Here is a 9,702-nt window from a genome sequence, read left to right on the forward strand (position 1 = left end):
TCCTATTTGTGGAGGTATCATCTTCATTATTATCTATGCTGAGGAGATTTTCTTCTATTATTTCTTCCCTCTCACCCATGATTATCACATCTTTTTTTTGCAAAGGTGATAAAAAATTCCAAAGGCACTCACTAAGCAACACAGCATTTTATACTGTAGAGACAGATGACTAAATAAATTTAGGAAAGTCTGAATTACTCTGAGAAGGTAATTTTTTTGGAAGCTCTGATGTCTGAGCCTCCACACACAAATCAAGACCTGTACATCTCAAGCAGAGATTAACACTCCTGCAGATGAGATCTTCCCAATAATTCAAAATATAAAGCTGGGGTTTTGGCTCCCCAAAAGAGCAGCTTTCTCTGTTTTGAGGATGAAGGTCAGGTGGTGAGTCCCCAGGGAAGCAATCTGATGATCTTTGGTATCTATTGTCCCTAGTCATCACTAGCACTAATTCTAAAACTGATCCTAAACCTCCATTAAACCATAAAAAGACATGTGCAGGAATTGCAGAGATGCCTGTAGCAAAACATGGGGTCACTGTGACCCAAGGACAGGATGCAGAACTTGACCTTGTTAAACCTCACAGCCCTGGCCTCAGCCCATCCCTCCAGCCTGTCCACATCCCCTTGCAGAGCCTATCTCCCTCCAGCAGGTCAATCTCCCACCCAGCTCAGTGTCATCCACAAACTCACTGCAGGAGCCTCATCCTGTCCTCTGGACTGAGCTCTCACTGCACACAGCAATGAGATAAAACACCTCATGCAAAGGCACGGAACAGAGCCAGAATGAACACTGAAACCTCTACTGGACACAGATTAAAAAGCACCCTGCAAGAGCTAGGGGCACATGGGTGGTGTCTGCTCCATCACCAGATTCATGGCTTAGAAGGCATTTTCCATCTCCCTGATACAGTTGCTATAAAATTTATGTCTGCATTTTCTGTTTCCAGATGGCATTTTCCATTCCCAGTGTTTGCCAGACTTATCTTGTCCATTTGTCTTTCCAAAGTGTTTTTCTATCAAAACCATCAGAAATCACTTCATACTGTAATTGATCTCTGCTGTGCTGCTGTATTCGTTACTTTTATGCGCTGGTGTGATTTCTTTTTTTCTGGCAGCATTACACTGCGCCGTTTTTTTGCCACAAAACTCTCAGTGAATCCATCTCAAGTGACTCATGTGTGACCAGCAATTCACCAGCAGGAGTAGAAGATGCAACATATGGTCCTTTGTGAGTGGCATGTCTGCAGTTCCTCAGAGCAGCATTATGTTCTGTTCTCCTCAAAGCTGTCATATGTCTGCACCCTACACCTCCAGTGACAACCTTGCCCCTAAGCAACTGCATCTCTTCATCTTGGGGTCTCAGACCTTGGAAACACTTGAAACAGATTTCCAGAGATTGCAGCCCACTCAATCTCCGAATCTTTTTATATTTAGATTTAAAAAATTTTAGAATAAAACAAAGAGGACTAAATGCAAAATAATTTTTGACATCTAGAAATCTTGGCTTTCTCAAACAATCCCTGAGTGCTGCTTTTTTTCTATCTTTAGCTATAGTAATACAAATCATTGTGCTACGTCAAACTAGAACCGAGGCAGCCAATATCCTACTTCCAAATACTGTCTAGCTCTGAATACTGAGGGACAAGAATAGTGCTCCTGCCAGACACTGCCTGGAACAGCTTCAGCCAGTGTAATGTCTTAAAGGCTGTCTGTGTCAGTGGTTGCAAGTGATTGCTGACAGTACTGTGCAAGCAGTCACCAACTCCCAAAGCTGTGCACCAGCACATTCCCACGTTCAAAAGGAACACGAACATGATGTGCAGGCTGTCCCAGACCCCCTTCTTGGATAGCTCTTGGTCTCATCCTTGCAGCCCCTTCTCACATGGCTTCAGTCACTCCATACTTCAGCTCCTTTTTGGAATTTTGCTGTTTCATCAGCTTGTCCTTGGGGTCATGGCTTGTCCCACCTTGTGCAGCTGGCTTAGGAGTGACTGGGGCTCTGGCACCCTCACTCTTCACATGGTTGTCTGATCACATCTACATGTGCTGAGCAATGCAGATCCCAGCCTCCCCTGCTCATGGCTTTCTTCTCTTTAGAAACTGATTTCTTCTTCCTATTCTTTGTCCTTTCTGTCCTAATTAGTTTTTAATGCATGAATGGAGCTTCTCCTTAAGCATAATGGAGAACAAACTCCTAGGAAGGCTTTGCAGCCCAAATACCAATTAAATCCAGCACCAACTGTCATCATTATCCATGTTCTCTGATGTCTCAAAAAAAAATCTGGAAATAGGTGGAAAGTGACTTCCTTCAGTTGCTCATTAGAGAATTACTATGTTAGACAGAAATTCCTTAAAAGAAGCCTAAAAATCTGCAATACTCCTTTTCCTCCCATTCCTGCAAGACAGGGGGTGATTATTTCTTCCAAATTCTTTCTTTTCAGAAGGCTTGGATCTTCATACTGTTTCAGAGGAACTGACACTGAAGCATTCTAGAGCATCATGCCAGAGTGAAGAGAGTTAATGGAACCACTACTGAGAATTAGAAGGGTAGAACCTCAGAAGTGATGTAAACTCAAAACAGAGATCAGAGAAAATGGAACATAAAAGTAGATGTCCTTCTTAATTCATATTGATGGTCAGAAAGAATTCATTACTTCTGTAGGTTCAGTTTACTGTTCAACCAGAAATTATAAAAAGTTGTATGATTCTGCTTTACTAGTTTAATGAAAGGTGGGACAGACCATTGAAGGACAGTGCTGATGAAATCAATTGGTTTAACTCTTCCATTTCCTAGTCAACATAATCCAAATAATTTTAAAGATGAAATTTGGCCAGCTGTCCTTCAGCCAGTGGTTAGAGTAAATGCACAGAAGTCTCTGTTGATGTTCTTTTGCCACATTTACATCCAAATATGTAATTTAGCTGAAACATGAGTTTTTAGTATTTGGGACTGCTGGAACAATTTTCTGTATGACACCTTCTTTCATCAGATACTGCAGCCATAGCTTAAGCAAATAAACAATTCATCTTCAAATACCTAGAGAATGTTAGTAGTTAATTCTCTTTCTTAGATAGATGAAAAGGTCTGCTTTGGATGCAGTTTTGTTTGGTTGGTTTTTAAAGGATTTGGAGACATCCAGAAGTTATCTTTTCTCTGATCTGTTTGCTGCACAAAAACCACAACCACCACCGCCCTGAAACACAAAAGAAAGCCCTTGTGCCATTTTTAAACAAAACTGACTCCACAGCGAGAAAGCTTCCAGTCCAGGTTGTTATTTTAACAGCTCTCATGGTTTGGGAGGAGGTGGAAGGTTTTATTTGCTTTGGCCTGGAATACATCACACTGCTCCAGGAATGTCCAACAAAACACCTGTGCCCTGCTGATGAACTGCAGAGGGAATGGTCCTGTAGTGCTGGCAGTTCAGATCTGTGTGAGCCCTGTGCTGGGTCTGGCTGAGCTCAGCTTAACAGCCCTGGCTCACTCAGGGGCTGTGCTCTGCATCAGTGGCTGGATGGGTGCTGATAATTGGGCAGTGTTCTGGTCACTGCTGAGCAGAGCTGACCCACATCAGCCCAAGGGATAGTCCACATCCCACATGACTTCAGGCAGGTATAAGCTCTGGGAGAGAGGAGGAAGGGGCAGCATTTGTGATTCCTCAATGTTTGCCTCCTGAGAAACCATCACACGCTGGGGCCCTGCCAAGGGGAAAACAGACTGGCCTTTCCTTCCTTAGCTTCTGCACACTTTCTTGCTTGTTGCTTCCTTTCCCTTATAAAACTGCCTCATCTGACCCTGCTGGTTGTGCTTATTCTCCCCCCTGTCCCACTGGGAAAGGGACTGACAGAGTGACTTAGTGTGCACCTGGCATCCAGCCATGGTAACCCCTCTGCACCCCTTCACCTCTCTGTTTTTGGGTTAGCTTGGCCTGAAGTTGCTACAGATTTTAAGAAAAATGTAAACATGCAATGACTTCTCCTCTCCTCCCTCTGAACAGACCAAGTACTCACACAGTTCTCTTCCTACAGCTTCCCAGAGCTCCAGAGCCTGCCCTGCTCCTGCTCTGTGCCTCACAGACAGCGTGTCCAGCCCAGCCTTGGCAGCTCCATCCTTCCCTCCCCACCAGGCTGTTTCCAGCTCTGTGTCTCTCCTGAGCACCTTTCTTACATCTTGGCCCAAAACCTCTGCACTCCAAGTCCAAACTGCAGTATCCCCATCCCTGGGATTTGTGGGACTCCCCTGTTTGCTGCACTCCTGTGTCAGCAATTTCTCTCAAGAGGAAACAGAGTGTGGAGTTGTATCTGTGCGCTGTTTGCCTGAACAATGTCTTCAGAAGCGTCTCAGCCGACTGCCTGTGCTCATTCTCTCTCTGAAATTGTTCTCACAGCATTCAGAGACCATTTCTGTTACTCTGGAGTTCCATTCTCCTCTGCTTTGAGGGCTCTGGGGCTGGAGCGGCCTGGGGGTTGTCCTGCTGCCACAGCAGCCCTGTCCTTTTGTGTTTGCTGCTCCAAGTGCCTCTTCCAAGGGCAGGCTGTGCTTCCTGAAAAGCTCTTCCACAACAAATCATTCTCTACTTTCCAGCCTTTCTCCTGTTCTATTTCTTGACCTTTCCTCTTGCACCAGCTGTCCGTGGCATGAACCATGTCTTTCCTGAGCTGCTGCTTTCTTCTTTAATGGGTGGGAGGATGGAAAAATCAGGAGGGGAAACCCCTGAACATCCTGAAAGCTGAGCAGCACTCCCTGGCACAGCCTCTTCTCAGTGCCAGGCTCCTGCCAGCTGGGCAAGGAGAGGAACAGCAGATGCAAAGCAGAAGGTACAGGGTGTGCCAGGTGATGTTTTGGCTGGACATTGGGAAGATTATTCTTCCCAGAGTGGTGATTGGGGTTTGGAGCAGGCTGCCCAAGCCAGGAGGTGTTCAGGGAAAGCCTGGGCATGGGACTCAGTGCCAGGCTGGGCTCTGTGACACCAGCACTCATGCAGCAACTTCCAAAAGACTTTCCTCTTGTTTACACAACAGATACACTCACAGAAGTTAGCACAGCAATAGGAAAGGAAGTGCTCAGAGGAAGCCCTGGGTGAGAGCCAAGAGACTTTTCAACAAGCAATATGGTACTAGGAGAGATCACCCCATCCATAATTCACACATTTCTAGGAATGCCCTGAGTCCAGTAGAACTCCAGATTTTAGAACTGCTGAGGAGAATATCTCCAAGCATGAGCTTCAGACAACTTACTGAGTTCATTTTGAAATAACATCTTTTACTCACAAAAAAAAACCCCAAACCCCCCCAAAAAAACAAACAAAAAATCTCCCATGCAGTTGCAACCAGACTCTTTCCTTACTAAAAACAATTTTCCCTGTGGTGTACATTGGAGTCACATGCACAGACTCCTTTGCTGTGCAACACCCATGGTCCTTCAATTTTTTTCTGTGGGATGCCCTGGCTAGGCTCCAGCTGCAGTGTTATTTCCAGCTGAATTTCCAGCTTGAATTGTTATCAGCACAGCACACACACACAATCCACACCTTCTTTAGGCCAAAGAAAAGCTACAAAGTTCATTTTGTAACAGGCACCCAGCAGCTCCCTAACCCACAGCTTTCACTCCAATGGTCACATGACAAGATTATAAAAATCCCAAGGGTTTTTTTGACAGGACTGCAAGGGAGAACTTTGTTTTTAATGTGTTGAAGTGGTTTCACCCTTCCTTGTATTGTCTTTGCTAGTCAGGTTCGAGAATAAACAGGGCTCACATGGTGATTATTACTAACTGTTTGTTCATTGCCAAATCCAGTACTGGATGCCAGAAATTGGTCATTCATTTTTGGGGCTTAAGTAGCCTGCATACCAAGAAAAACACTTATTTTTTATTAAAAACACCTACTTTTATACAGCTCAAGACAGGAAAGTGCATGATTCTGTTTGCCACTCAAGCTTCTGCTTCTTCCACCAGGTTGCATAGAAAGGTTCTGCTGAAAATGTTTCAGAAACAGTTTTTAACTCTGAGAATTGATGCCAGTTTTTGGCAGGACCTCCTCCTGCATCTGGACTTCCCAGCTGAAAAAATGGTGCAGAAGCAGGGTTCACATACTGATTTGTATGGTGTAAAACCAATATTGGAACCTTCTGCAAAGAGCAAGGGGTAGGCTGAAGGTGGAGGGGTTTGGGAAAAGACAGGGAAACAGCCCAAGCTATAAGCAAAGGGAAAAAAACAAGAATAAAAATGATACATTTAGTGTGAAGTGCTCACCTGTGGAACAAGATACAGCTCTGTGCTTTGGTTTTGCTCTGAGGGGAAGGAAGGACCACTGGTAGGAATAAAGAGAAACATCTCATCTGGTGTTTATTTCCTGTTGATATTCATCTGTTTTGCTTCTTGCTGTAAAAGATTGGGGGGGGGGGGAAAACCCAAACATGTTTCAATGTGATTCTTCCACCAGCTCAAGCAACTTCCACTAGTTTTAGCTTGGATTTATCTATCACATGCCAGGCATTATTTCATTACAATGCTGTGTTCTGAGGATGGCTCATCAGCCAAATAATATTCCTGTGAAATATCTGCAGAGCCCAGTGGTGCCAGGCTGCAGAACACACTGCTGCCTGTTGAGAGCAGCACTAATTCCAGCTGCAATTTCTGATTGTGGCAAAAACAGGGGGGAGTTCTTTCCATTGGGATTCTCATTAAACAGGACCTCCTGTTTGCTACACAAACCCTGAACCAGCTCATCCTTTGCCATTTCTAGCAGAAGTTTTCATGCATGTGGGTGCACTCTGACACCTTCTGACCATCCAATGGCACTGGGAACTCAGCACACGGCAACAAGGGGAGTTTGGGGTTCTGAAATGGGACATCTGCTTGGGAACATGCTTTATGTGGCAAAGAGAACTTGTGAAAAAGGCAGTGGTTCTCTTACTGTCCTAGCAACTCAGGTTTCTGTTTTTCAGAAAAGTCAAACTGATATCACACCATCTTGAAAGTTCCATTTCAAGGTCATTTTTACAAGTCCCAAGCAGAAAAGCTCAATGTCCTTTAAGTCTTCAAGGAAAAAATAAATGCCAAGTCCCTAAGAAAATGGTTTTTAAAACTGAGCCAGTCCTCCTGGACTCATTTTTATAATTTTTTTTTCTTTCTTTGTTATTGGGAGTTATAGGAAATAACTTTCCTTGGTTTGGGGGGAAGGTGTTTGTTGTTTTTGTTATTTTCTTACAGCAAACTAACTTAATGGCTGTGGCAAACACAAAAGGAGGGGTAAAATCAAAGTGCTGCCAGTTCCCTTCATTAAAGCACATTTTCCACTTCCATGTGTCTGGTCAAAGAGCCCAGGAATATCTCTGCAATCCAGCAATGCTCCATTCTTCTGTTCTGGTTAAATGAGGCAGCACACATCAATCCAGCAGCAGGAAAGAAGATTCTTTCTTTTCTGCACTGAGGGTGTGTGCAGCAAACAGCTTCCATTGGGTCACAGATCCAAATTTTACCTCCAGCACTGTCACAGACAGACAAAACATCAATTGTTGGGCAAAGGCTGGAGAATATTGGTACAACAGGGAGCAGAAAATATTTCAAACTAATTCATGTCTACCATAAAGACACCACTTTATACAAATGTTCCTAAAAAATGTGGAGACAAATATGACTGATATAATTATATTCTTTCCTTAAAAAGCATTACCTTTGGGTAACATCAGCACAAACAGAATTAACAACTCATTGAGAAGTATTAATTTCTTTCCTTTCAACAAAGATGAAAAACATTAGTCTCTAATCTGACTTTAAAGCCTTTGCCTAAAAACTAAATAAGTTTCCCCTTCCCTCCAAGCTGTTGCACAGAAAGGCTTTTTTTGTGGAAAAAAGCATTTTTGATTAAAGAAAAAAGATCTATATATTATTTGATTACCATTGTAACTTAAGAGTTCATTCTAATGATGTGGTACTTCTACTGCTGTGGTAATTCTAAATTCTTGACATTCTTAGAGGGAAATAAAAAGAAACCAGTCAAAAAACATATTTGCTTCCTGTAAAAAAAGAAAATCAGTGCACTAATTTAGAAAAAATATCCAAGAGTCTGTTCACAACCCTGTAGGGTATTAACAAGACTTTTTGAAGCATGGTAAATCTGTCATGCTTTTAAAACAAAATGAAGGAACAGGGTCAGAGAGGGGGAAAACTCCCACACTCTCCTGTAGCTCAAAGCCCAAGCTTTTAGAAAAGAACTGAAACATTTACTTCCATCCCTCAAGCCAGATTTAACAAATTCCCTAAATCAAGCCATAAGACATCACATAATTCACATCCATCTTCATGAACTAAAAGGAGAGAATCTTCCACAGCAGATCAGATGAAAAGTTCTCGCCCTGTTGGAGAACACATCTTGTATTTCCCTGTTTGTTTACTGGACAAGGAGCTGGATTGTGGATTCCTTTACAGCACCCCAGCCCCTCCAGCCCACACATGGGGTCCCCTAAGACAGCAGAGTTCCTCCATAGGGCAGGAAGAAATTGGAGAAAAGCAAAAGGGCAAAGCTTCCCCAGGTTTTGGACTAGAATTTAGGAAACACTGAAGCTTGAGGGCGCAGTGGGAAAATACACAGAGCCCATCAACACCACTAGGCACAGAGTTTTCAAAACCAGCAGAGTAGCAGGCAGAGAGGGTGAGAGTCAAAGAGCAGTGGTGAGGCTGACACAGCTGTGTTAGCCCAAATGTGGGCAGGGGATGTGCTCCCCTCTGGGGCAGTGCTCCCCTCTGGGGCTGTGGAGGCTGGCTATAGCTGCAGCATCCCTTATTTTAGATTTTTTAGTTCTAAAGTTAACAGTGAAGGCTTCTGTCACCTTCCACAGAAGGCTTTACAGCCTCATGTATAAGAGACCACGAATCTGACTATTTCCTACATAAATAAATCTTTGCCTGTATTCCACTTCTTACAGGAATGATGCCCTAGATCAATATATGCTACAGCAGTATAATTAAATGCTGGGTAGTTATTTATAGAAAAGACAGTTCTGACACCAAAAATCTAAAGTTTTGAAATTGGCAAAAAACCAAAAAAAAAGTGTGCTTAGAGATTCTGTTTTTGGTCGTCCTTCAAAAAGAGAATTTCCCCTTCAAGTCCTCCTCTCTCTCATTCCTATTGTCCACTTTCCCCACATCAGCATTGAGAATTCCTGCAATGTTTTACAAGTTTTAACATGTTCATTAGGCAGCTAAATCAGATTGAACCTAACTAATAAAATCCTGTGCCAAGTGAAGACAGACAATAAAACCAGGGAAAACCTCTCAATTATCTCTCTGTTTTAATTCATAAGGGGGGAGAACCACTGAGTTTGCCACAAATGTCACATCATAACTTCTATCACTGGCAGGAGAAATCTAGAACCCTGACTCAAATCTAGATGCCATCACAAAAAGCTCAGGTTTTTTCCCTTTCTCTTCCTGCTGAATAAATACCTAGCAGAGCTGAAAGAGGACACAGATGGAGGCTAAAGGAGGTTTAACACCAGTAATTCATGCATCACTGCCGCTGGGCTTTGCCTTTGCATTTCCCTAGGCTGCTTTCTTTGAATGAACCTGCACCAGAGACCAACAATTTCATCAACTGGTCAAAGCTGGCTGCCTTGGAACGTGAAATATTTGGCAAGAGTGTAAATTAGGGGTGTGTATTTACACATTTTTCTTTGAGGGAAGCAGAGCTCATTCATAAAG

The sequence above is a fragment of the Catharus ustulatus genome, chromosome 6, assembly GCF_009819885.2.
Source record: "Catharus ustulatus isolate bCatUst1 chromosome 6, bCatUst1.pri.v2, whole genome shotgun sequence".
Taxonomy (NCBI): domain Eukaryota; kingdom Metazoa; phylum Chordata; class Aves; order Passeriformes; family Turdidae; genus Catharus; species Catharus ustulatus.